The sequence below is a fragment of the Puma concolor genome, chromosome A2, assembly GCF_028749965.1.
Source record: "Puma concolor isolate L17-30 chromosome A2, mPumCon1.1.hap2, whole genome shotgun sequence".
NCBI classification, from domain to species: Eukaryota; Metazoa; Chordata; class Mammalia; order Carnivora; family Felidae; genus Puma; species Puma concolor.
In genome coordinates, this window is record NC_141668.1 from 170,324,144 (window position 1) to 170,349,273 (window position 25,130).

Consider the following 25,130-nt stretch of genomic DNA (forward strand, 5'->3'; position numbering starts at 1 on the left):
CCTGAGCTGAAGTTGGACGCTCAACCTACTGAGCCACTCAGGCACCCCATTTTCTTTCGTCAGTGTTTTATAGTTTTCAGAGTACAGGTCTTTACCCTCTTTGTTAGGTTTATTCCTAGGTATCTTAGTGCGTTTGGTCTAATTATGAACGAGAATTATTCCTTAGTTTCTCTTTCTGCTGCTTCGTTATTCGCATAAAAATTCAATACATTTATGTATGTTGATTTTGTGTTCTGAGACTTTATCTAATTAATGTATCAGTTCTAGCAATTTTTTGTGGAGACTTTTGAATTTTCTATATAGAGTGTCATAAGTTTGACAACTTACTTGCCAATTTGGATACCTTTTATTTTGTTGTCTGTTTGCTGTGGCTAGGACTTCTAGTACTATATTAACTAACAGTGGTGAGAGTGGACATCCCTATCTTCTTCCTGACCATAGAAGAAAAGCTCTCAGTTTTTCCCCATTGAGGAGGATGTTAGCAGTGGGTTTCTCACATGTGACCTTTATGATGTTGAGTTATGTTCCCTCTATCCCTACTTTGTTGAGGGTTTTTATCATGAATGTATGTTCTACTTTGTCAGATGCTTTTTCTGCATCTATTGAAAGGATCATATCATTCTTATTCTTTCTTTTATTAATGTGGTGTATCATGTTGGTTGATTTGTGAATATTTAACCACCCTTGCAGCCTAGGAATAATTCCCACTTGATCGTGAATGATTCTTTTAATGTACTGTTGGATTCAATTTGGCAGTATTTTGTTGAGAATTTTTGCATCTATGTGCATCAGGATACTGTCCTGTAGTTCTCCTTTTTAGTGGAATCTTTAGTTTTGGAATCAGGCTAATGCTGGCCTCATAGAATTAGTTTGGAAGTTTTCCTTCCATTTCTATTTTTTTGGAACAGTTTGACAAGAACAGGAGTTCACTCTTTCAATGTTTGGTAGAAATCCCCTGTGAAGCCATTTGGTCTTGGACTTTTGTTTGTTGGAAGATTTTTGACTACTGATTCAGTTTCTTTGCTGGTTATCAGTCTAAGTTTTCTATTTCCCCATTTTGGTTTTGGCAGTTTACATGCTTCTTACATGCTTTTACATGTTTTTATCCATTGTTTCCAGATTGTCTGACTTCGTGGCATATAATTTGTCATGATATTATCTTATAATTGTTTTTATTTCCGTGGTGTTTGTTGTTATTTCTCCTCTCTCATTCGTGATTCTATTCATTTGGATCCTTTCTCTTTTTGATAAGTCTGGCTACGGGTTTATCAATTTTATTAGTGTTTTCAAAGCACTAGTGTTCCTTGTTTCATTGATCCGTTCTACAGTTTTTTGTTTGAAGTTTCTGTATCATTTATTTCTGCTGTAATTATTATTTCCCTTCTGATGGCTTTTGACTTTGTTTTTTGTTCTTTTTCTAGCTCCTTTAGGTGTAAGGTTAGGTTATGTATTTGAGATTTTTATTGCTTCTTGAGGTAGGCCTGTATTGCAATATACTTTCCTCTTAGGACCACTTTTGCTGCATCCCAAAGGTTTTTGACCATAGTGTTTTCATTCCAATTTGTTTCCATGTACTTTTTAAATTTTCTTCTTTAATTTCCTGGTTAATCCTTTCATTCTTTAGTAGGATGTTCTATACCCTCCATGAATTTGTGGTCTAAATTTTTTCTTATGGTTGATTTCAGGTTTCAAGTGTTGTGGTCTGAAATTATGCAGATATACTCTCAATCTTCTGTACTTGCTGAGGCCTGGTTTGTGACCTAGTATATTATCTATTCTGGGGAATGTCCCATTTGCACTGCTTTAGGATAAAATATTCTGAATGTATCTGTTAAGTCTCTCCCATCCATTGTGCCTTTCAAAGCCTTTGTTTCCTTGTTGATTTTCTGATTAGGTGGTCTGCCCACTGATGTAAGTGGGGCGTTAAAATCTCCACTATTATTGTATTATTATCAATGAGTTCCTTTATGGTTGTTATTGATTTATATATTTGGGTGTTCACAAGTTGGGGGATACATATTTACAATTGTTAAATCTTTTGAAGGACAGATCCCTTAATTGTGATGTAATGCCTTTCTTCATCTCTTGTTACAGTCTTTGGTTTAAAATCTAATTTGTCTGGGGCACCTGGGTGGCTCAGTTAGTTAGGTGTCTGACTTTGGCTCAGGTCATGATCTCATGGTTCATGGATTCGAGCCTTGCATTGGGCTCTGTGCTGACAGCTCGGAGCCTGGAGTCTGCTTCAGATTCTGTGTGTGTGTTTCTATCTCTACCCCTCTCTAGCTTGTGTTCTGTCTCAAAAATAAATAAACAAACATAAAAAAATAAAATCTAGTTTGTCTGATGTAAGTGTGGCTACTCTGGCTTTCTTTTGATGTCTGCATGATAGATGGTTCTCCATTCCCTTACTTTCAATCTGCAGGTGTCTTTAGATCTCAAATGAGTATCTTGTAGGTAGCATATAGATGCTTGTTTTGTTTGTTTGTTTTGACACAGAGAGAGTGCAAGTGGAGGAGGGGCAGAGAGAGAAGGAGGCACAGAATTTGAAGCAGGCTCTAGGCTCTGAGCTGTTGCATAGAGCCGGATGCAGGGCTCAGACTCATTGATCATGAGATCATGACCTGAAGTCAGACGCTTAACTGACTGAGCCACCCAGGTCCCCCTAGATGGGTCTTGTTTTCTTACCCATTCCGATATCCTGTGTCTTTTGGTTAGAGCATTTAGTCTATTTACATTCAGAGAAATTTGTCATTGTTTCTGGGGATATTTCTGTTTCTTTCTAGTCTTTGTCACTTTTGGTCTTTCCCAAAGAATTCACTTTTAATATTTTTTGCAGGGCTGGTTTAGTGGTCAGTAATCCTTTAGTTTTTGTCTGGGAAATTCTTTATTTCTCCTTCTATTCTGAATAATAGCCTTGCTAGACAGAATATTCTTGGCTGCAGATTTTTCCCAATCAGCACATTGAATATATCATGCTACTCTCTTCTAGTCTGCCAAGTTTTGTGGAGAGACCTGCTGCTAACCTTATTTGTCTTCCCTTGTAAGTTAGTGACTTCCTTTGTCTTGCTGAATTTAGAATTTTTCCTTATCTCTATATTTTGCAAATTTAACTACACCATGTCTTGATTTTGATGTGAGTTCTTTGTGCCTTCTGGATTTGGATGTCCGTTTTCCTCCCCAGCTTAGGGAAGTTTTCAGCTATTATTGCCTCAAATAAACTTTCTGCCCCTTTTCTTCTTCTCCTGGGACTCCTATGATATGAATATTATTACGTTGGATCGAGTTACTGAGTTCCCAGAGTCTACTCTCAAGATCTATACTTCTTCTTTCTTTATTTTGTTCAGCTTCATTTTTTCTCCATAATTTTATCTTTTATATCACTTATTCATTCTTGTGCTTCTTCCATCCTTGTGTTCATTACACCTACATGGTTTCAAATCTCAGTTACAGCTGAAATCCTGACTAGGATCTCAAGTTCTTTGTTGCTTTAAATTCAGCATCAGGCATATTATTTATGTCTTCTTCAGTTAGATCCCTGGCCATGACCTCTTTTTATTCTTTCTTTTAGGATGAATTCCTCTATCTTAGAATTTTGTCTAGGTCTCTGTCTTCTTCTCTGTGTTAGGAAAGCCTGTGTCCTCCTCCTGGGCCAGCAGTACCTGCAGAGCACAAGGAGGTGGGACTTGGTGTAAGCAGGTTAGGTAGCCAGTGTTGATGCTGTGCTGTTTACTGAAGTTGGTTTATGCTGAGGGGTGGGGTAGGGAAATGGCACCAACCAGTTCTTTTGCCCCTGAATTTGCTGCTCTCAGGGATGCCCTCCCAGAAGAGTGAACAAAGGCGCCCTAGGTTTTTTTCAGATCGCTATTCTTACACTGTCTATGTCTGGGTTGCTTGTCTCCCTGGAGTAGTGCAGTGTACTTTGGGCTCTGTCCAAAGCTGGCTGATGTTTATTTTCTTTAAAAATTTTTTTAAATGTTTATTTTTGAGAGAGAGTGGGGGAGGGGCAGAGAGAGAGGAGAAGACAGAGAACTTCAAGTAGACTCTGCAGTGTCAGCACAGAGCCCAGTGTGGGGCTTGAACTCACAAACCAGGAGATCATGACCTGAGCCAAAACCAAGAGTTGGATGCTTAACCGACTAAGCCACCCATGTGCCCCACAAGCTTGCTGACTTTTAAAATTACAAGTTTCAGGGACCTGGTGTGGCAGGGACCTGCACTGGTCCTATGGGAAGGGTCTTACCATGCTGGGATTGATGCAGGTTTGACTCAGAAAGGCAGCCATACCAGATCACAGGGGCATGGCATTTGGAGCAAGCAGGCTAAACAGCCAGTGTCCATTTAACCACCCCTCAACCGGTGTCTCTGTGCCTATGCTGAGGGGTGAGGGAAATGGCACCTGTGGGCTCTTCTGTCCCTTGAGAGGTGACTCTGCGAATGTCACCTCTCACAGATGCACTCCATAAAGAGGAAAGTCTCTCCCTCTGCCCCTTTGGTGATCCTGAGATCATACAGTTAGCCCCAGGATTGTTTGCCTGCCTTCTCTCTAGGAGTAGGGCAGTGGTCTCAGGTCTCTATCCCAGACAAGCATGCCAACCTCTGAAACTCCAGTCTTTGAGCCCTGCTGGTCCGCTCCTCTCATTTTCCCAGACAATGGTTTTGGAGACGTGTTCTCCTTGTCCATATCCCTGTGTGATCAATCTTCTCTCACCTTTCTCTGCAACCGAGGCTCCCTTTCCTCCATGGCACCCGCCATCTGTTTCTCCCCCAAACCACATCTCCACCCTTCCTAACTTCCTCAGTGTGGCCTCGCCTCTCCCTCTAGTTATGTGCGGTTTGTTCTGTCAGTCCCCAGATTGATCTCTTAGGCATTCAGAGTGATTTGATGCTATCTACCTGCATTAGAGGGATGAGGCAAGCCTGGAGTCCTCCTCCTATGTTGCTATATTAGCTCCATCCTTCGATTGCTACCAGTTTAAGGAATTTTCTTAGTATTTTCTTATAAGGTGCTTCTCTTAGGAAAAAAAATTCTTAGATTTTTGTTATTTGGAAATGCGTTCATTTTGCCTTCACTGTTGGAAGTTAGCTTTCTGGATGCAGATTCTTTATTGGAAGCTGCTCATTCTCTCAGCACTCCACAAATGTTATTCCATTCCCTTTGACCTCTGCTGTCTCTGCTGAGGATCAGCACTTGTCTTATTGTGGTTCCCTTTTAGGTGACAGGTTTTTCTCTTGCTGCTTTCATGATTCCTCCTCAGGCCTAACTTCCACAATTTTTACTACGATATATCTGCTCATGGATCTATTTGCAGTTTTACTCTTTGGAATCAGTCCATTGAGCGTCTAGATGTGTATTTGATTTTCAATAACTTTGGATCATTTTTAGCCATTATTAAAATTTTTTTTAATATTTATTTTTGAGAGAGAGAGAGTATGAGCAGGGGAGGGCAGAGAGAGAGGGAGACACAGAATCCAAAACAGGCTCCAGGCTGTCAGCACAGAGCCCGACATGGGGCTCAAACTCATGAATGGCGAGATCATGACCTGAGCCAAAGTCAGATGCTCAACTGACTGAGCCACCCAGGTGCCCCATTTTAGCCATTATTTCTTGAGTATTTATTCTCTCCTGTCCTTGTATGGCCATCAAATGTATGTTGGTACACTAGGCAGTGCCCCACATTACTTCCACATTTTTATTCTCTCTGTTCTTTGGATTGTATAACCAATCAGTCTGTCTGCAAGTTCACTAATTATCCTGATCGTTTTAAACTACCATTAGCCCTTGTAGTGAATTACTTTATAACCCAGGGAGTTGATGGTTCTCTGTGTCAGGTCTCCAACACCAACCTCAGATATGAGGACTCACTATGAGGACTCAGGGAAATATTCCACAGAAAGACTTATTTCAGAAGAGCTGTTATGCACAGTGCTGCAGTTTATTACTGGGAAAGGGTCTGTATTGAAATTAGTGAATGGAAAAGGAACATGGGGCAGAATCCAGGAGATATCAGGCTCAAGGTCCAACTCATCCCCTCTCAATGAAATTGTACAGATAGAGCTTAATGTGTGACAACATTTGTGAAATATTTGTAGTCGGTGAACCTTGGAGGCCTTGGATTTTATTTGAGGATTGGTCATGGGCATGCCCATGTTGCTGGTCTTAGCATCCAGTTCCTCTAGAAGTCTGATACAATGTGCCCCAAGGCCCCAGGTGTACAAAAGGAGGCATGCATCAGAAATCACACTGTTAAATACTTGGAGACTAAAGAACATCCTACTAAAGAATGTATGGGCTGACCAAAAAGTTAAAGAGGAAATTAAAAAGTACATGGAAACCAATGAAAATGATAACACCATAAACCAAAACCTCTGGGACACAGCAAAGGCAGTCATAAGAGGGAAGTATATAGCAATCCAGGCCTTCCTAAAGAAGGAAGAAAGGTCTCAGATGCACAACCTAACCTTACACCTTAAAGAGCTGGAAAAAGAACAGCAAATAAAACCCCAAATCAGCAGAAGGCCGGAAATGATTACAGCAGAAATCAGTGCAATCGAAACCAAAAAAACAAAAACAAAAAAACGGATTAATGAAACCAGAAGCTGGTTCTTTGAAAGAATTAACAAAATTGATAAACCACTAGCCAGTTTGATCAAAAAGAAAAAGGAAAGGACCCAAATAAATAAAATCAAGAATGAAAGAGGAGAGATCACAACCAACACAGCAGAAATAAAAATAATACAATATTATGAGCAATTATACGCCAATAAAATGGGTAATCTGGAAGAAATGGACAAATTCCTAGAAACATATACACTACTAAAACTGAAACAGGAAGAAATAGAAAATTTGAATAGACCCATAACCAGTAAAGAAATTGAATTAGTAATCAAAAATCTGCCAAAAAACAAGAGTCCAGGGCCAGATGGCTTTCACCAAACATTTAAGGAAGAGTTAACACCTATTCTCTTGAAGCTGTTCCAAAAAGTAGAAATGGAAGGAAAACTTCCAAACTCTTTCTATGAAGCCAGCATTACCTTGATTCCAAAAGCAGACAAAGACCCCACTAAAAAGGAGAACTATAGACCAATTTCCCTGATGAACATGGATGCAAAAATCCTCAAAATTAGCCAACCGGATCCAACAATACATTAAGAAAACTATTCACCATGACTGTTGCAGGGAGTATGGCTGGAGTCGCAAAAGAAGAGTCTGCAAGCAAAATGGTTAAGTGAAGGTCCTCATACTCGAGTCGGAATGAGGCCCGACTCCAGAATGAACCCCCTTTTACTAGGGAAATTGCTAAAGGCTACGTGCATAAAGTCAGCTCAGCAAGTGTATTAATCAACTTAATAGTTTTGTTTTTCAAGGTTGAATTTCTAGATGATTGTTCTTTATGAAGCCAGGAAGGGTCGGGAGTGAAGGAGGATCCGGCCCTGGACAATGCTAATGCCTCAGGGCATTCCTTAAGAGCAGCAGCCACGTTCAGCTGTGAAAACATGTCCTAAGGCCTTGCACCTGCTCCAGCCTTTCCCTTTTGAAGTCTTTTCCTTTGATGTTTTTCTCCTACATCTTCCCCTTTTTCTTTCATTTGGCAAAGCTGAATTACAAAGACAGAGGCTTGTGAGGCATATTCTTGGCTTTGTCATTGGCCTCTTCTCCAGACTAGGTATATCCAAATAAGACAAAGATTAATATAAGAATACCAATCGCAGAAAAGCTTAAGGGTTTTGTATAATTCTTTGGATTCAATTCTGAGATTCAATTAGTTATCTCAGCTAGAGAGGGAGTACCAGAAAACATCTCAAGTTTATTTTTGAATGTATCATAAATGTCCTTTTGCAATTGGGCTATATCCGTGGAGGTATTACCTTAAGAAGGTGTCGATGCACAAGGTCCCATGATATCTTGGACTGCTTATATACATGGAGAGTGACACAAAAGGTGGTTACGTTCCAATCACATTGAAGCTTTACCTGTTGTTGTAAACTAATCAGTTGATCTCCTAGAAAAAGAATGGCTTGTTGCAAGTCAGATAATTGGCTCTCTAGTTGGCTATCAATCAACCGTTGGCTGTTCCATAGTCTTTCTGAATTTTGATGCCAGTGTTGTACAAAGTGGGTAGTTTGTACAGTCTGGTACAGCGCAAAACCAGCTGTAGCTGCAATAGCTATAATCCCAAGTACAGCGGTTACCAGTAAAGCTACAAATCGTCAGGTGCGATGTAATACACGTTTCAATATTTCATCTATGAGAAACATTTCAGGGGAGTGTTGCCAAGACCAATCCATAATTACAGGCATCCAAACCCGATTTCATGCCTTAAGGATATATAAGCTTTGTTTCTCCTGTTTAAAGGGATAAAATTAAGTATAAAAAGAGCAATCATGGCAAGTAAGAAGATAGTTTTCAGGGTCCCAATGAGGCATACCTAACATAAACAGAAAAGGAAGTCTGACACACGCTTGAATTTTATGAGTCTCATTTAATCTAAAAGAGAGGGAGAATTTACTTGAGACATTAAGCAGCCTTTCCAAGAGGACATGCCTAATGATCCAGTACCAATTTTCCAAACCTCGGAATGAACTGGCCCATCAGGTAAACGTGGGCTGGGGGGGCGTCATCCCTCCTTCATGCCATACAGTGGGTTCAGATGTTATATCTGAAAGGATGTCGTCATGATATCGACACCATCAGAGCTCTGTTTTGGAGTATTTGGTCTGAGCAGAGCCTATAGGGGCCCAATCAATGATGCTTCCTTTGGAAGTATTAAGAAGAACTCTACCAACTTCTCCTCTACAGAGCTCCCAATTAATCCGTTCCTCAGGATTTATGGTTTTTCTTGACATCGAGGCAATTTAGGAGGGTAATTGTATGTAGTTTTTTGACTTCTCATGGAGACCCTTGTAGTAAATACAGTATGGGGACATTAGTCCCATTGGGTATTTCTGCTATCCATGCCTATGAATGAAACACAGTGGTCACCTGTTCCAAAGCATATAGGTGGCCCCTCTGCACCTACAGAATATTCAGGGATTACTTTTCCTTCTTCTTCTGGTTTAAATGGACCTCTATTATCAAGGTCAGGCAACCAGACTGAATCATTTACGTAAGCCTGGAAAGAGGGATCATCCTATGTAATTAATCTATTAAGAGGTGGATTTGGAATATAAGCCCAGTATGTGTGGTTCTCTTTAGCACTCCCAGTTGAAGTAACAACCGACATCATGGCAATAAACACAGTAGAAGTCTTAAGTGTTCCCATTTTTTGGAGGATCTGTTCGGCTTCTTGAGTCATCTTCACTTGTCCCCATGTTGGAGGTTTGGCTTTCATTGTATTTTTGGTTCTTATTTCTACCTTCCTTATAATCTTGGGTTCCAGGCTTAATTCTTCCATATCTTCCTCCAGTGGTCGAAAATTGTCGAATCTTTTTCTCTTCATCCAACTGTTCATATCGTGGTTTTGATCGCCAGGCTGGAAGCCAGATATCTCTATCTGTGGATACAAGAGCAAATCCTTGACCCCACAATTTAACATATCCAGGCACCATTGGTTATTATCATTTTTCCAAAATATCGGTTATGAAAGGGGTCTGGCATTAAAGATTGTGTGAGGTTTTCCGGCTGCGGTGAACTCTTGTTCACCTCTTAAATCCAAAAAATTAAGTGTAAGTAATGTTTTCATTAACTGATTCTTTGGATTCAAGGCCATATCCCCGTTTTTGTTTTTGTAACATGGTTTTTAATGTATGATCAGTGTGTTCAATAATGGCTTGACCCTGTGGATTATAAGGAATGCCCCATTTTTGGCAAAACACAAGGAAAGTGTGAGAAGTATAAGCCGGGCCATTGTCAGTTTTAAGATTCCGGGGGAGCCCCGTCGTGGCAAGCGCTTCTGAAAGATGCTGTATAACGTGGGCTGGTTTTTTCCCTGTCAAAGGTGTAGCCTGTATAAAACCGGAATATGTATCTACTGATACATGTACATATGCAAAGCGGCCGAATTGCAGAACATGAGTAACACCCATTTGCCATAAGTCATTAGGTTACTGACCTCCGGGATTAACCCCCTGGGAGTATGGAGGAATGACAATAGGCCCACAACTAGGGCAGTGTGTGATGATTTCTCTAGCTTGTTTAAGGGGAATAGAAAAGTGTTTACTTAGGCCTTTAGCATTAAAATGAGTAAGATTGTGAAAATCTTGTGCTGTAGGAACAGGGGCTGTCAATAAGGAATCCGCTGTAGCATTTCCTTCTGCCAAGGGGCTGGGGAGGCCAGAATGAGATCATATGTGAGTAATGTATATAGGATGGCATTGGTGCTGAAGATAGTATTGGACCTGAAGGAATAAGACAATTCTGAGCCATCTGAGTAAATATTAATGATTTCCAAATTTTCAATCACTTGCTTAGAATAGGCTGAATCCATTAAGATATTGATGGAGGAGGGAGCGTCTTTAAGCAATAGAATATGGCAAAGTGTTTAGCCTTTTGTACTGAGGCATACAGGGATTTTACACATTTAGAAGTAGGATCATAATATGCAGAATAGCCAGACTTGTTGGCATCCATGAAATAATTAGGTCCATTTACAGGTACTGATTGTACAACTCGAGGCATGATGAAGGAGGTGGTTTTGATAAATCCAATTAATTTGGATTTAGATAATGGTTGTCGATGGGACCTATATAATCTGCAACTCCAAGTTGCCATGAAATGCACTGTCGATATGCCATGGATATTTGTGTGCATGGGATAGAGGTACTATGATTGTCTCAGGGTCTTGGGTTGTTATTTCCCGAAGTCTCTCTCAACCCTTAAAAATTAACATTCCTATTTTGTCTAAATATGTAGATAATTTTTTAAGGGCTTTGTTGGCTAGAAATATCCATTCCATGATTCCATTAGCCTGCCAAAGCACTCCTGTAGGGGAATGGGGTGACGGTAAAATTAACAAAGAGATGGGTAGTGAGGGGTTAATTCGAGGAAGCTGACTGGAAGCAATTTTCTGCTCAATCCACTGTAATTCTTGGGATGCTTCCGGAATTTTCCAGGGCTATTTAAACTGGAATCCCCTTTAAGTAGATCAAAAAGATTAGTCAGTTGATAAGTAGGTATGCCCAGAGTAGGCCCTAGCCAATTAATGTCTCCTGATAACTTCGGGAAGTCATTTAAAGTATGCACAGTATCTCTACGAATTTGAACATTTTGAAGCATTATTGAATTTTGTACTAATTTTTGACCTAAATGGAATAAGGGATCTTCAAGCTGAATTTTGTCTTCTGCAATAATAAGGCCATATTCTGAGAGAGTTGTCTGAGCTGCTAAAAAGAGTGCATATAAATCATATCATTCGGGTAAAGCTAATAGGATGCCATCCATGTAATGGATGGTCTTAGCATGAGGAAACTGAGATTGTAAATATCGGAGAGGTTCTGCAACAAAGAGCTGACAAAGAGTGGGACTATTTAACATTCCTTGGGGTAAAACCTTCCATTGAAATCCGCTTATGGGCTCTTCATGATTAACCACAGGAACGGAGAATGCAAATCGCTCAGCTTCTTTAGGGCTTAAGGGAATGGAGAAGAAACAATCCTTAAGATCAATAACTATAATTTTCCAATCTCAAGGGATAACAACAGGCGTCGGAAGGCCAGACTGTAGAGCCCCATTTGCTGTATGATTTTATTTATGGCTCAGAGATCACTCCGCATTCTCCGTTTCCCAGATATTTTTTTAAATAACAAAACCTGGAGAATTCCAGGGACTAGTTGAGGGTTCAATATGTCCCGCTTCTAATTGTTCGGAAAATAAAGATTTTAAAGCTGCCAGTTTTTTCTTGAGAAAGCGGCCACTGCTCTATCCATATGGGCTCATCAATAAGCCATTTTAAAGGCAGCGCATATTTTTGTTGCCTGGCAGTGGCTGTTAGGGTAAATTTGGATATCCTAGCCCTACGGTTTTATGTTTGGGGAAAATATCAAGGGGTGTTTTAATGTCCGTTGATTTTTACCTAATCTGTTCAATGGATCATATCCCATGACGCACATTGTATTTTTACTTTGAGTAGATATAGATGGGATATTAATATATGCACCCCATTGTTGAAGTAAGTCTCTGCCCCACAGATTAATGGCAATGTTAGCCACATAGGGTTTAAGAATTGATCCTTGGGTCCTTCACATCTCATAATTTGTTGGCTTCTTTTTATTCGCCCTAAGGAGCCAAGTCCTGTAAAAATTATAGGTACGTTGTCGACAGGCCAAGATGAAGGCCATAACTTTTCAGATATGATGGTTATGTCAGCTCCAGTGTCCACTAATCCTATAAAAGATGTATTATTAATTTTAAGATGTGAGGGGCGCCTGGGTGGCGCAGTCGGTTAAGCATCCGACTTTAGCCAGGTCACGATCTCGCGGTCCGTGGGTTCGAGCCCCGCGTCAGGCTCTGGGCTGATGGCTCCGAGCCTGGAGCCTGTTTCCGATTCTGTGTCTCCCTCTCTCTCTGCCCCTCCCCCGTTCATGCTCTGTCTCTCTCTGTCCCAAAAATAAATAAACGTTGAAAAAAAAAAAAAAAAACAAGATGTGTTTCGGGGTGAGAATCTTTCAAAAAAGTTTGCCAATATAGTTGTTTGCCAGTACTACCAAAACCTCCATTTTGAAGAACAGGATTGCTTTGGCCCCCTATATAAGGAAGAATAAGTAACTGAGCAATTTTATCCCCTGGTTGAATAGTATAAGGGTTATCGGTCAATATCATAACTTGAATTTCATTTTCATAATCACAGTCAATAACACCAGATATACATGAATACCTTTGAGTGGAAGACTACTCCGTGTAAAAATAAGGCCTACTGTGTCTTTTTCCAAAGGCCCATAAACCCCTGTTCTAACTTTAACAACACCTAAAGATGGCTATGAAACAACTGGGTGAATAGCAGGGAGATCGAAGGCAGCACTCCCAGTTGTTCATGACAGAGGTCTGTGACCCGTCGGTGTTGCGGTGTTGAGACCCATTGCTGACTGGATAAAGGCTCATTTTGTTTGTTAGGCCCTGAGCTAGGCCCCGTGAGAAGTTTCCCTGATTTTGTCAATATTAGAAGATTAAAGAGAATGCCCCATCTGTGTGATATTTGGAATGGCGCCGATTGGCCCGATGATGTCCTTTTTCACAATGAGGGCATAAAGCAGTTGGAGGTATTGATATGGGTAGATTATTAGTACTGGTACTATTATCATAAATTCAGTCTTTCTTCCTATGGCTGATTTTCCCACAACCAGAGCATTCCGTATTAGATTTAAAAGGGCCCATCCCGGGGCGCCTGGGTGGCTCAGTTGGTTAAGCGTCCGACTTCAACTCAGGTCACGATCTCGCGGTCCATGAGTTCGAGCCCCGCGTCGGGCTCTGGGCTGATGGCTCAGAGCCTGGAGCCTGCTTCCGATTCTGTGCCTCCCTCTCTCTCTGCCCCTCCCCCGTTCATGCTCTGTCTCTCTCGGTCTCAAAAATAAATAAACGTTAAAAAAAAAATTTAAAAAAATAAAAAAAATAAAAGGGCCCATCCCTTTTAAAGTAGGTTCATATTGTAAAGTGGGGTGCCAAAATCAGCACATGCTTTCACATAGTCAGCTGTGGACCCAGCAGCTGCTCTTACCGGACAGACGAAGAACTTGTTGGCATTCCAAATTAGCATTATTGTAGGCACAATGGGAAGCAACAAATCCCTTAGGCCCTCTTGAGGAATTGTTTTCCAAAACATCTCTTAATCTTGCTAAAAAGCCAACATAAGGTTCAGTAAATGAGGGGGTAACCTCGCCTGGAGTAGCTATATGTGGCCAAGCCATCTTGCAACAATTTTGTACTTGTTGTGTCGCTTGATCACTCATACCACATTGATCTCTTAGTTGAGAATATTCTCCTTGTCCAAAAAGTTGTTCTTTGTCAATAGGAATATCATGGAGGTTTCTTTCCCCTTGAATCTTAGCCTGATCTTCCCACCAAGTCATAAATTATAAATATTCAGCATGGGATAAAACAGTTCTAGCCAACATTTCCCAATCTTTAGGGATCAAGCGTTCGGTGTCAGCAAATGCTGAAAGTAAGCCCTGCGTAAGGAGAGTTAATGCTGTATTGGGCACAAGCCATTTGAAGATCCTTCAGGATTTTTACAGGGATCTGAGAATATTCAGCATTATAGCCTCCATTAAGCTATTGTGCATTTGGCGGGAAAGCATTCAGAGTAACCGGAAATAGTTCTGATACCGGTTGTATCAATTCTAAATCTCCTTCCTCTTTATCCTTTATCAACCCTCGCATCAGAGGTGTAATGATAGGGCCCTCATGCTCCCTGGGAGGAACTAATATGTGGGGCTGGTTATTAGAAAAAGGATTGAGGGGCGCCTGGGTGGCGCAGTCGGTTAAGCGTCCGACTTCAGCCAGGTCACGATCTCGCGGTCCGTCAGTTCGAGCCCCGCGTCGGGCTCTGGGCTGATGGCTCGGAGCCTGGAGCCTGTTTCCGATTCTGTGTCTCCCTCTCTCTCTGCCCCTCCCCCTTTCATGCTCTGTCTCTCTCTCTGTCCCAAAAATAAAATAAAACGTTGAAAAAAAATTTAATTAAAAAAAAGAGAAAGGATTGAAAGTAACTGGACTGGCAGTTTTTTGTTTAATATGAGTAGGAATTTTTGTATCCTCAGGTAAAGGAGGGGGGGTGTCCTTTATTATAAGGGGGGGCAGTAGCCTCCAAATTATCATTTGTGGGTGGTGGCGGAGGCCATCCTAGTAAAGTATTTTCCTCAGGTGCTACAGCCTTGATTCCCTCAGAAGGAGACTCATCCTCAAAACTATTGGATGTAAAATCCGACTCGTCTCCTTCTTCCGGATGAGTTTTCATTTAGGTGAACCTATATTTTGTTCTGTGTCAGATGTAAAGGCTGTAAAGCCATCTCAATTAAGGAGCATAAAGACCAGACTTTTAAGGAAATGGTATCTCCATTTTGATGAGTGTATCTAAGCATTTTCATAATCAATCTCCATTGTTTAAGGTTTAAAAGATTTTTTCCAGAAGGGGTAAATCAATAGCAGTGTTTTCTAACCAACTACCAGAGCTCATCAAAAGTTCCCCTTTTTACTTTGACTCCTGAACTCTAATAAAGTACAGAATAATTTAGAGTAAGCCTCTTAATCATGAGATTGGGAGTTTCCCATAACTTCACTATCCCAAAGCTGAGATTTACCTGTCCTACCGCTCCACTTTGGTCCTTCGCGACTGTAAACCAAAAGTAGTCTCGAAAACTGTTTGCCGCACTGTATCCTGCCGACTACACCAGATGTTGCAGAGAGTATGGCTGGAGTTGCAAAAGAAGAGTCTGCAAGCAAAATGCAGTTAAGTGAAGGTCCTCATACTCAGTTGGAATGAGGCCCCGACTCCAGAATGAAGCCCCTTTTTACTAGGGAAACTGCTAAAGGCTATGTGCATAAAGTCAGCTCAGCAAGTGTATTAATCAACTTAATGGTTTTGTTTTTCAAGGTTGAATTTCTAGATAATTGTTCTTTATGAAGCCAGGAAGGGTCGGGAGTGAAGGAGGATCCGGCCCTGGACAATGCTAATGCCTCAAGGCATTTCTTAAGAGCAGCAGCCACGTTCAGCTGTGAAAACATGTCCTAAGGCCTTGCACCTGCACCTGCTCCAGCCTTTCCCGTTTGAAGTCTTTTCCTTTGATGTTTTTCTCCTACATCTCCCACACATGACCAGCTGGGATTTAGACCTGGAATGCAGGGCTGGTTCAATATCCACAAAACAATCAGTGTGATTAATCACATCAATAAAAGAAAGGACAAGAACCACACGATCCTCTCAGTAGATGCAGAGAAAGCATTTAACAAAATACAGCATGCTTTCTTGATAAAAACCCTCAAAAAGTAGGGATAGAAGGATCATACCTCGATATCATAAAAGCCATATATGAAAAACCCAATGTTAATATCATCCTCAATGGGGAAAAACTGAGAGCTTTCCCCCTAAGGTCAGGAACACGACAGGAATGTCCACTCTTGCCACTGTTATTCAACATAGTATTGGAAGTCTTAGCCTCTGCAATCAGACAACACAAAGAAATAAAAGGCATCGAAATTGGCCAGGAGGAGGTCAGACTTTTCCTCTTTGCAGATGACATGATACTCTATATGGAAAACCGAAAAGATTCCACCAAAAAACTGCTAGAACTGATCCATGAATTCAGCAACGTTGCAGGATATAAAATCAATGCACAGAAATCTGTTGCATTCCTATACACCAAGAGAAATCAAGGAATCGATCCCATTTACAACTGCACCAAAACCCATAAAATACCTAAGAATAAATCCAACCAAAGAGGTAAAAAATCTATACACTGAAAAGTATAGAAAGCTTATGAAAGAAATTGAAGACACCAAAAAATGGAAAAATATTCAATGCAATCCCTATCAAAATAACACCAGCATTCTTCACAGAGCTAGAACAAACAATCCTAAAATTTGTATGGAACCAGAAAAGTTCTCAAATAGCCAAAGCAATCTTGGGAAAAAAAAAAAAAAAAAAAAAAAAAGCAGAAGGCATTACAATCCCGGACTTCAAGCTGTATTACAAAGCTGTAATCATCAAGACAGTATGGTATGGGCACAAGAACAGACACGTAGATCAAGAATAGAGAAGACAAAGCAGGAAAGAATATCCAATGGAAAGTCTCTTCAAGTGGTGCTGGGAAAACTGGGCAGCGACAGGCAGAAAAATGAACCTGGACCACTTTCTTACACCCTACACAAAAAGAAACTCAAAATGGATGAAAGACCTAAATGGAAGACAGGAAGCCATCAAAATCCTCGAGGAGAAAGCAGGGAAAAACCTCTTTGACCTTGGCTGCAGCACCTTCTTATTCAACATGTCTCTGGAGGCAAGGGAAACAAAAGCAAAAATGAACTACTGGGACCTCATCAAAATAAAAAGCTTCTGCACAGCAAAGGAAACAGCAAAACTAAAAGGCAACTGACAGAATGGGAGAAGATATTTGCAAATGACATATCAGATAAAGGGTATCAAAAATCTATAAAGAACTTATCAAACTCAACACCCCAAAAAAAATCCAGGGAAGAAATTGGCAAAAGATATGAGTAGACACTTTTCCAAAGAAGACATCCAGATGGCCGACACATGAAAAAATGCTCAACATCACTCATCAACAGGGAAATATAAACCACAATGAGAACCTAACTCACACCTGTCAGAATGGCTAACATTAACAACTCAGGCAACACAGATGTTGGCAAGGATGCAGAGAAAGAGGATCTCTTTTGCACTGCTGGTGGGAAACAGCCACTCTGGAAAACAGTATGGGGGTTCCTCAAAAAATTAAAAATAGAACTACCCTATGAGCTAGCAATTGCACTGCTAGGTATTTATCCAAGGGATACAGGTGTGCTGTTTCGAAGGGGCACATGCACCCCAATGTTTATAGCAGCATTATCAACAACAGCCAAAGTATGAGCCCAAATGTCCATCGACAGATGAATGGATAAAGAAGATGTGGTATATATATATACAATGGAGTATTACTCGACAATTAAAAAAAAAAAATGAAATCTTGCCATTTGCAACTATGTGAATGGAATTAGTGGGTATTATGCTAACCGTAATTAGTCAGAGAAAGACAAATAATCATAGGACTTCACTCATATGTGCAATTTAAGATACAAAGCAGGTGAACATAAGGGAAGGGAAGCAAAAATAATATAAAAACAGGGAGGGGGACAAAACATAAGAGACTCTTAAATATGGAGAACAGAGCATTAATGGAGGGGTTGAGGGTGGGGGATGGGCTAAATGGGTAAAGGGCAGTAAGGAATCTACTCCTGAAATTACTGTTGCACTATATGCTAACTAACTTGGATGTAAATTTAAAAAAATAAAAAATCATAGTTAGCATGAGCTCTGCCACAGCCCAAGGCCCCACCTATATGCACAGAGTTACCCATTGTATTTCAAGGGCTTGCATGTTTCCTCCCAGGAGCTGGTCAAGGGCTAGTCCTAAAGAATGTGCTTTAGAACTCAGTTTAATGAGTCCTAAAGGATTATTGAAATAGGTTTGGATAATTGAACTCTGTTACCCTTTTACTGCATACTTTCCAACAGAAGTGTTTATTTCATATGCATGGCATATCTGTCTGGGGCCTAATGATAGAAAGGAGTAAGACAAGAGTGGTCATAATAAATGTAAAGTTAAGGTTGATTCCTTAGTGGTTCAAGAAAGCCTATTAGCAGTCAGGTCACGTATTGTGAGACCAGAAGTTCCGTTTTGAACCTTCTATGAATCGATTTAGTTCCCCAGTGCTTTCAGACTTACCCTTCTTCCTCCACACACTTGTATATGTCAGGACTCAGTGGTCTTTGAGGATGTGGCTGTGGACTTCACCTTGGAGGAGTGGTCTTTGCTGGATTCTGTGCAGAAGAACCTCTACAGAGATGTGATGCTGGTCTCAGTGGGTAAGGATGGCTTCAGGCCAACAAATATCTTTCATCTGTGCTTTTCCTAGGTTTGAAATGTGGAAAAGGAATACACTGGTAAATAAGACAGATGTGGTCACAGCCATCACAGACCTAGAATCTAATAATGTCTCCATGGTAGTGGAAATGTATTCATTAAACTGAGGTTTTATCAGTGTGGAGGTTCCTCAGAAAATTAAGAATAGACCTACCCTATGACCCAGCAATAGCACTGCTAGGAATTTACCCAAGGGATACAGGAGTACTGATGCATAGGGGCACTTGTACCCCAATGTTTATAGCAGCACTCTCAACAATAGCCAAATTGTGGAAAGAGCCTAAATGTCCATCAACTGATGAATGGATAAAGAAATTGTGGTTTATATACACAATGGAGTACCACGTGGCAATGAGAAAGAATGAAATAGGGCCCTTTGTAGCAACATGGTTGGAACTGGAGAGTGTTATGCTAAGTGAAAGAAGCCATACAGAGAAAGACAGATACCATATGGTTTCACTCTTATGTGGATCCTGAGAAACTTAACAGAAACCCATGGGGGAGGGGAAGGAAAAAAAAAATGAGGTTAGAGTGGGAGAGAGCCAAAACATAAGAGACTCTTCAAAACTGAGAACTGAGGGTTGATGGGGGTGGGAGGGAGGGGGGGGGTGGGTGATGGGTATTGAGGAGGGCACCTTTTGGGATGAGCACTGGGTGTTGTATGGAAACCAATTTGACAATAAACTTCATATATTGAAAAATAAATAAATACACATATTTAGAAAAAAAAAGAGCAATGAGTTTGGAATAAAAACTTGAGTCTTTTCCAAAAAACAAAAACAAAACAAACAAAAAGAAACAACTGAGGTTTTATTTTTGTTTTGGTTTAGAAGCCCTGAAGCTCTTTTGGTTTCAATAGTCTGGGTATTGGCTTCATGTGTTGTTTTGGTTCACAGAGAGGTTTCTTCTTGGAAACCTTGTGACAGTCATTACTAGTGTACTATGTTGACCCCTTTTGCCTACATTGATGAAGTTTTGAAAGCACTAAAGTCATCAAGGTCTTTCTTTGCTCAGAAGTGCCTTCTTCCTCTAATGTGTTCATTCACCTTTTTGTTTCTGATTACAAGACACTGTTTAAAGCCAGTGGGTTGGTTCCACAGGATGCATTTGAGAAAAAAATATCTAATGAACAGAAAATAGTGAAATTCACAAGAAATAATTCTTGTGCCTACGTTTTAGAAAAAATTGGGAAGACCATAGCATTGAAGATCAGCATGGAAACCATGCAAGACATCTGAGGTGAGTTGCGTTCACAAGATAAAAAAGTCGCAATCCCAGGACAGAATTTTAGTAGGTCATGAACTTTATTTTATTTTATTTTTTTCAACGTTTATTTATTTTTGGGACAGAGAGAGACAGAGCATGAACGGGGGAGGGGCAGAGAGAGAGGGAGACACAGAATCGGAAACAGGCTCCAGGCTCTGAGCCATCAGCCCAGAGCCTGACGTGGGGCTCGAACTCACAGACCGCGAGATCGTGACCTGGCTGAAGTCGGACGCTTAACCGACTGCGCCACCCAGGCGCCCCAATAGGTCATGAACTTTAAAAAAAAAAAAAAAAAAATCCAGCTCCAAATCTATTTATTTAGAATTTTAAGAAAGTTTTCAAAAACTTGACTGAGACATTGAATGTTTGAAGCATAATTCAGTTAGGAATGATTCTAGGAAGACCCCATACATAACAAATAGTAATGAACAGTGAACATGCTGAGGTCACTTCCAGGGCATTTAATGAACTCTAAGACAATCCACAGAGGGTAGAAAAACTTCCTGTATACTAAAATGAAGTTAGTCATCTAGTTATAATACTTACTAGTTGCTAATAACAAATCACAAATAAACATAACATTGATAATGTACTTCTGACTTTTAACAGAAATCCTGTGACAGATTCTGTGAAAGCAATGAAGGAAATCAACACAGAGACACGTGCAGCCACTGTCCCCATCTTAATTCCCACAAGAATATTTCTACTGGAGTAAAACTCTATGAATGCACCAAGTGTGGAAATGGCTTCATACATCTTTCTTCCCTTAAGAGGCATGTCAGATCTCACTGTGGGCAAAAACCATATCCATGTCAGGAATGCAAGCAGGCCTTCATTTGTCCCACAAGCCTGAGAACTCACACTGGAGAGAAACCCTATGGGTATAAATTATGTGGTAAAACCTTTCTTTATTTCTGCTCCCTCACTCAACATATCAGGATTCACACTACAGAGGAAAACAATGAATGCAAGCAATGTGGGAAAACCTTCCATGAATTCTCCAGTCTCACTAGACACATGAGAACTCACACTGGGGAGAAGCCATATAAGTGCAAGGAATGTGGGAAAGCCTTCATTTATCCCTCAATCTTTCAAAGACACATGATAACACACACTGAAGCCGTATGAATGCAAATTATGTGGAAGAGACTTTTACCATTCTTACTCCCTCACTCAACATAGGAAGATACACACTTCAGGGGAAAACCTATGAATGCAAGTGGTGCAGGCAAGCCTTCAGTCAGTTCTCAAGTTTTACTGGGCATGTGCAAATGCACACAGGAGAAAAGCCATATAAATGTAAGGAATGTGGAAAAGTCTTTATCCTTCAGTCTTTCCAAGACACATGATAACACACACTGGAGAGAAGCCTTGTGAATGTAAGTCATGTGGGAAAAGTTTCTGGCATCCCTACTCCCTCTCTCAACATATAAAGAGTCACACAGGGGAGAAAACCTATAAATGCAAGCATTGCGGTACAGCCGTCCCAGAGATCACCAGTCTTACCAGACACATGAAAACTCATACTGGGGAGAAGCCATATAAGTGTAAGGAATGTGGGAAAGCCTTCAGTTATCCTTCAACCTTCTGAAGACATGTGATAACACACACTGGGAAGAAGCCCTGTAAGTGTAAACAATGTGGAAAACCCTTCAGTTATTCCCAGTCTTTTCAAAGACACTAAAAGACTCACACTAGAGAGAAGCCCTATGAGTGTAAGGAGTGTGGGAAAGCTTTCGGCCCTAGACCATCCATATACATGTGGGAGTGCAAACTGGGGAGAAGCTGTTTAACTGTGGGCACTGTGAGAAATTGTTCAGTTCCCCCAAGTCCTTCCAGGGGCATGTGAGAACCCACACTGGAGAGAAACCTTACGAGTGCAAACAGTGCGGGAAAGCCTTCAGTTGGCCCTCAACCTTTTGAGAACATGTGAGAATTCACACTGAAGAGAAACTGTATAAACGTAAAAATTGTGGGCGAGCCTTCACTTCTTCCAAATCCTTCCAAGGCCACGTGCGGACCTACACCAGAGAGAAGCCTTATGAATGTACACAATGTGGGAAAGCCTTCAGCTGGTCCTCGTCCTTACAGAAGCACTTGAGGATGCACACGGGAGAGACACCCCACGTGTAAACAGTGTGGGAAAGCCTTCAAGTGGCCCTCATCCTTTCGAAACTATGTGAGGATGCACACTGGGTAGTAGCTCCAGAAAGGCATGGAATATTTGAAAAATTTGTTAAGTCATACTTTTTAGAGGGGAGTTCCATAATTGTAAGTAATGTTGGAAAACCTTGCACTGATTTATATATAATACTCCAGAAAATTCATGCCAGGAAAGAAATATAGAAGATATAAATATGGTATTGTGTTTGTCATTACCTCATTTAAAAAATGGACCCCTGGGGCGCCTGGGTGGCTCAGTTGATTAAGCGTCCAACTTCAGCTCCGGTCATGATCTCGCGGTCCGTGACTTCGAGCCCTGCATCGGGCTCTGGGCTGATGGCTCAGAGCCTGGAGCCTGCTTCCGATTCTGTGTTTCCCTCTCTCTCTGCCCCTCCCCTATTCATGCTCTCTCTCTCTCTCTCTCTCTCTCTCTCTCTCAAAAATAATAAATACACATTAAAAAAAAATTAAAATAAAAAATGGACCCCTACGAGTGCCTGGGTGGTTCAGTCAATTGAGTGTCTAACTCTTAACTTCAGCTCAGGTCATGATCTCACAGTTTGTAGGTTCAAGCCCTGTGTTGGGCTCTGTGCATGGAGCCTGCTTGGGATTCTCTGTTTCCCTCTCTCTGTCTCTGCCCCTCCCCTGCTCTCTCTCTCAAAATAAATAAACTTAAAAAAATGGACCCCTAAATAGTGAATTTCCAGTTCTTTCACAAAAAAATGTTCATGTCAGAAATAACTCTCCAAGTCTTTCAGCTAGAGTGCATATGTTTGAATAGTGTTCCCCCGATTTTCCCGTTTTTCTTTCTTTGTAGTTTATTTGAACCATAGTAATTTCAAGTGCACTTTTAATGTTACAGAAAGGTGTTTTTTTTTAAATGTTACAGAAAACTTAACTCTTCTGTATTGTAGGTAAGTGCCTGACAGTACATCCACTTCAAAGCTCCATCTGGAATAAACCTTGCTGGTTGTATAATACAGCTGCCAATAGAACCAATAGGTAGGGAACCACCCTCCACCCTTGACCCCAACATATGTAGAACACCCGGTGTGCATGCTCTCTGTACTCACAACCTTGCTATGTGGCCCAAGTGTGCTATGTACTCTCCAGGACTTGTATTAAACCTAGTTCTTGTAAGTTCCATGATGGCCATTGGTGAGGTGCATCTTACAGTCATATGAAGAACCACAAGGAACAGTCCAGTCACAACCCTAGCTCTGGATGGGATATGTCTGTGGGGGCTCACCGCAAGTAGTATGGCTCAGGGGAGTGCCCCCAGGCATTCCTAGCCAATAGCATGGCTACTGACAGGCTGAGATGAACAAAACTGTAGTTTTTCTGTATCATTAGAACAACAGAACTTTAGCAATTTTCTTACTGTCCTAGTATGGCACATAGTGGATATCACTTCTGTATTTTTCTTACTAAAATAGTCTTGTTTGATGCAAAATTTGGTAAGTATGCAAAACTCTACAAAGAGCAATCTTTATCTCCTGCAGTTTTCTCTTTTCCTTACTTCTCCGCATGACCTGGACAGTAAGTTTTGAATTAAGAATAGAGACCTGTGACATAATGAAATGTATAGATGGAGTTGGAGATGGTTATACCGGATTTCATTACACAATTTGTGGGTAAGTCTGGGAATATTTCCCTAAATGTCTGCCCCACAGACTTCTCGGTTCAAATTCATTAACTGTCAAATATGCATGAGACATACAAAAAGCAGACTGGACACTGACTTCTAGACTATTGTAGTGATTCCTGCCCCTTTTAATCAAGAGTACCCTCAAAACAGCGAGCACTTGACTTTCATTCTCAGGCTGTCAGCATTTCCATGTCATCCCCAACATGGATACTAAGAAATGTTCTTTTTTACTTTTCACTCTGGGGATATATTAAAACATCCCATTGCGATTATGGACTGTGAAATCAACTAATTACCAACTTAGGCAACACTTATTCTGTCAGGGTTACTAGGTTTGTACAAATTCAAGGACTTTTCTTTCTGGTATGATTTTATTTTTTTTGTTTTTATTTTGAGAGCAAGTGTGTGCATGCAAGTCGGGGAGAGACACAGAGAGAGAGAGAGAGAGAGAGAGAGAGAGGGAGGGAGGGAGGGAGGGAGACTCCCAAGCAGGCCCTGTGCTGTCAGTGTGGAGCCTGATGCAGGGCTCAAACCCACAAATCTTGAGATCATGACCCAAGTCGAAACCAAGAATTGGATGCTTAACCGACTGAGCCACCCAGTCGCACCTTGATGCTATTTTCTGAGCAGCCCTCATATACCCAGCATTTTAGTCTCAAAATGTATACAGTTGGGTTTAAAGCTGACCAGGACATCCTAGGCCCTGGATGTAGAGGCATGACACAAACAAGTGTTAACACTCCTGGTCTTGTATTTTTGTGAGAAAAGAGAGATTGTCAACATGGCAAAGGTGTGGTTTATAAGGAAATAGGGACCTTTCAGGAAAGCAAACTGTGGCAAATCAGATAACAGGAAATGCATGGGGTGCGATGTATATTTTCTCTATGGACAGTAACAGTTGCAGTGAGGAGCTCGTCATTAATTCATACAAACACACTGAATAAATTGTGAATGAAGTGTTTCAGGAACTGTTGGAAGTACTTGTAAATATTGGGAAGAAATACTTACAGCTGTGAGTTTGTGGAGTTTACATGAATGACGTTGCATGAAAATAAAGGTAGGGGCATGCTTCAAGCTTAAAATCTTGACGGTTAAAAGTTTTAGGCCACCTGATGTACACTCAGACTTTGGAAATGGGTATTACAGATCAGGGTCTTTCCAGTGTGGGTGTGAACTCAGAGTTGCAAGCTGCGTTTGTAAAAGCTCTTGCCTTGGCGTACCACTCCCCTAGCCTCTCCTGCATTCTAGCCCATGATCTTGCTTGGCAGCCCTAATGCCAACACTATAAATGCTGAATTTACTGCTCGGGGTCTGAGTAAATTTGTAATGATTAAAAAAAGGAGGGGGAGGTCGCAGGCTTTCTGTTTTGTGCTCTTGCTTCTGGATCGACGCGTGGATGGTAAAAACAGACATAAATGTTTGCAGCGATCATCTGATACACAGACCGACTGTACTGCTAACTTGTGATTCCTACCAAAAGCTGTTCATT

General features: G+C 40.9%; 1 pseudogene across 1 annotated transcript in view; it reads left to right on the forward strand.

The window, feature by feature from the left end:
* ZNF57 (zinc finger protein 57) overlaps positions 1-22,191 on the forward strand; it is a 43,351-nt pseudogene extending 21,160 nt beyond the window's left edge. The window contains exons 2-6 of the transcript XR_015242564.1: positions 18,344-18,506; positions 19,744-19,799; positions 20,440-20,939; positions 21,104-21,495; positions 21,651-22,191. The product of XR_015242564.1 is annotated as a zinc finger protein 57 (transcript). The remainder of the gene's footprint in view (positions 1-18,343; positions 18,507-19,743; positions 19,800-20,439; positions 20,940-21,103; positions 21,496-21,650) is intronic.
* The last annotated feature ends 2,939 nt before the right edge of the window (positions 22,192-25,130 follow it).